This window comes from Oncorhynchus masou, unplaced genomic scaffold, assembly GCF_036934945.1.
Source record: "Oncorhynchus masou masou isolate Uvic2021 unplaced genomic scaffold, UVic_Omas_1.1 unplaced_scaffold_15096, whole genome shotgun sequence".
Classification (NCBI taxonomy): domain Eukaryota; kingdom Metazoa; phylum Chordata; class Actinopteri; order Salmoniformes; family Salmonidae; genus Oncorhynchus; species Oncorhynchus masou.
The window spans coordinates 1-3,531 of record NW_027005115.1 but is presented as its reverse complement, the minus strand read 5'-3'; the positions used below and the strand labels follow the sequence as shown (position 1 = coordinate 3,531).

General features: G+C 58.2%; 1 pseudogene; it reads left to right on the top strand.

The window, feature by feature from the left end:
• Positions 1–226: 226 nt before the first annotated feature.
• On the top strand, positions 227–3,528 carry LOC135531086 (regulatory-associated protein of mTOR-like; annotated as a pseudogene).
• Positions 3,529–3,531: the final 3 nt, after the last annotated feature.

Below are 3,531 nucleotides of genomic sequence, written 5' to 3'. Positions count from 1 at the left end.
GGTTACCCCTGTGCTGTGATGTGGGTTTTATATGGTGTGTATTCTCTTTTCTCTCCACTGGCTATCTGGTAAACAGGCTACACTCTAGGCAGTCTCTTCTGCTGATGTGTGTGGGTCTGGTAGTGGTACTCTCTCTATTCTACTCTTTTCCTTTCGGCATGGTTAATACCTGCCTGGCGCCCGAACAAAATCTTTCTTTACCCCTCTCTAATAAATACCGCTACAGAATTGGCGCCTGAACAGGGACTTGAACCCTGGACCCGTAGACGAGGTGAAGAAGCTGTGTACGTCCTTGAGACGCAATGCCAAGGAGGAGCGTGTCCTCTTCCACTACAATGGACACGGGGTCCCTCGACCCACCGTCAACGGAGAGATCTGGGTCTTCAACAAGAACTACACCCAGTACATCCCTCTGTCTGTGTACGACCTCCAGACGTGGATGGGCAGCCCCTCTATCTTCGTTTACGACTGCTCCAACGCTGGCATCATCGTCAAGTCTTTCAAACAGTTCGCCCTGCAGAGAGAGCAGGAGTTGGAGGTGGCAGCCATTAACCCTAACCACCCCCTGGCCCAGATGCCTCTCCCCCCCTCCATGAAGAACTGTATCCAGCTGGCTGCCTGCGAGGCCTCGGAGCTATTGCCCATGAACCCTGACCTCCCCGCTGACCTCTTCACCTCCTGCCTCACCACGCCCATCAAGATCGCCCTGCGCTGGTTTTGCATGCAGAAAAGTGCCAAGCTGGTGCCAGGAGTGACGTTGGACCTCATTGAGAAGATACCTGGGAGACTGAATGACAGACGCACCCCACTGGGAGAGCTCAACTGGATCTTCACTGCTATCACTGACACTATCGCCTGGAACGTGCTGCCCAGAGATCTTTTCCAGAAGCTCTTTCGTCAGGACCTGTTGGTGGCCAGTTTATTCCGCAACTTCCTGTTGGCCGAGAGGATAATGAGGTCATACAACTGCACCCCTGTCAGCAGTCCGCGCCTGCCACCTACATACATGCACGCCATGTGGCAGGCATGGGACCTGGCTGTGGACATCTGTCTCTCTCAGCTGCCTACCATCATTGAGGAGGGCACCGCCTTCAGGCACAGTCCGTTCTTTGCAGAGCAGCTGACAGCGTTCCAGGTGTGGCTGACCATGGGAGTGGAGAACAGGAACCCCCCCGAACAGCTCCCCATCGTACTGCAGGTCCTCTTGAGTCAGGTTCACAGGCTGAGAGTGCTGGACCTGCTCGGCCGCTTCCTGGACCTGGGTCCCTGGGCCGTCAGTCTGGCCCTCTCCGTAGGGATCTTCCCTTACGTGTTGAAGCTGCTACAGAGCTCTGCGCGGGAGCTCCGACCCCTGCTGGTCTTCATCTGGGCTAAGATCCTGGCTGTGGACAGCTCATGTCAGGCAGACCTGGTAAAGGACAACGGACACAAGTACTTCCTGTCTGTCCTGGCCGACCCCTACATGCCTGCTGAGCACCGCACCATGGCTGTCTTTATCCTGGCTGTGATTGTCAACAGCTACACCACAGGCCAGGAGGCCTGTCTGCAGGGGAACCTGATAGCCATCTGCCTGGAGCAGCTCTCTGACCCTCATCCCCTGCTCCGTCAGTGGGTGGCCATCTGCCTGGGACGCATCTGGCAGAACTTTGACTCGGCCCGCTGGTGTGGTGTCAGGGACAGTGCCCACGAGAAGCTCTACAGCCTGCTGTCCGACCCCATACCTGAGGTGCGCTGTGCGGCGGTGTTTGCCCTGGGGACATTTGTGGGCAACTCGGCCGAGCGGACGGACCATTCTACGACCATTGACCACAACGTGGCCATGATGCTGGCACAGCTCATCAACGACGGCAGCCCTGTGGTCCGCAAGGAGCTGGTGGTGGCTCTGAGTCACCTGGTGGTTCAGTACGAGGGTAACTTCTGCACCGTGGCCCTGCAGTTCATGGAGGAGGAGAAGAACTACCCTGTACCCTCAACTGCCAACACCTTAGAGCCCTGTAACCTGACTCCAGTGTGCGACAGCCCGGCCATCCCGCGGCTGCGTTCAGTCAACTCCTACACCAACATCAGAGCTGCCACCACCTCACGCAACCTCAACAAGAGCCTGCAGAACCTCAACCTCAACGAAGAGGGTGGTCCGGTGACGTTCTCTCCAGGTAACCTGAGCACCAGCAGCAGTGCCAGCAGCACCCTGGGTAGCCCTGACAACGACGAGTACATCCTCTCCTTTGAGACCATCGACAAGATGAAACGAGTGTCCTCCTACTCTTCCCTCAACTCCCTCATAGGGGTGTCATTCAACAGCGTTTACACACAGATCTGGAGGGTTCTCCTGCACCTGGCGGCCGACCCGTTCCCAGAGGTGTGCGACCTGGCCATGAAGGTCCTCAACAGCATCGCCTACAAGGCCCTGTCTCTGTCTCTGTCTCCCCAGGCCACTATGAACGCTTGGCCCCAGAGGATCCTGGACTCTGGCTCTCTCACCCAGTCGGCACCTGCCAGCCCCACCAGCAAGGGGGCACACATCCACCAGGCAGGTGGTTCTCCCCCCATGCCCAGTGCCAGCAGCTCCAGTCTGACTAACGAGGTGCCCAAACCCCCGACATGCGGAGGTGAACAGCCTCCCACGCGACCCCCCTACACCCCCACGCTGGGCGGACAGGCCCCCCACTCCCACCAGTTCCCCCGCACGCGCAAGATGTTCGACACGGGGCCCTCCGGCTCTGAACAGGCCGGGGATGATGCAGATGACCCAGGAGGTCACAAGGCCTACATGAATGCTAACCTGTCTACAGTACTTTGCTCAGCCTGTTATGAAGATCCCAGAAGAGCATGATGTGGAGAGCCAGGTGAGGAAAGAGAGGGAGTGGAGGTTCCTGAGGAACGCCCGCGTTCGAAAACAGAGTCAACGGATCACGCAGAGAGGCGTGACACGTCTGGACGACCAGATCTTCATCAACCGTAACCCTGGCGTTCCCTCCGTGGTCAAGTTCCACCCCTTCAACCCCTGCATCGCCGTGGCAGACAAAGACAGCATCTGTTTCTGGGACTGGGAGAAAGCAGAGAGGTTGGACTATTTCTACAACGGGAACCCTCGCTACACCCGCATCACAGCTATGGAGTACCTCAACGGACATGACTACTCCCTGCTGCTCACTGCTACAGATGACGGGGCGTTGCGTATCTGGAAGAACTTTGCGGACCAACGGAACCCCGAGATGGTGACGGCGTGGCAGGGCCTGTCCGACATGCTCCCCACCACCCGAGGTCTGGCCAGGCGGGTCTCCATCTGTCTGGACAGGAGTAAGGGACAGGGAGGTGCAGGCATGGTGGTGGACTGGGAGCAGGAGACGGGGCTGCTGATGACTTCTGGAGACGTGAGGGTCATCAGGATCTGGGACACGGAGAGGGAGATGAAGGTTCAGGACATCCCAACGGGGGCAGACAGCTGTGTGACTTGCCTGTCATGTGACTCACAGCGGTCTCTCATCGCAGCGGGGCTGGGCGACGGCTCGGTCCGCCTCTATGACAGGA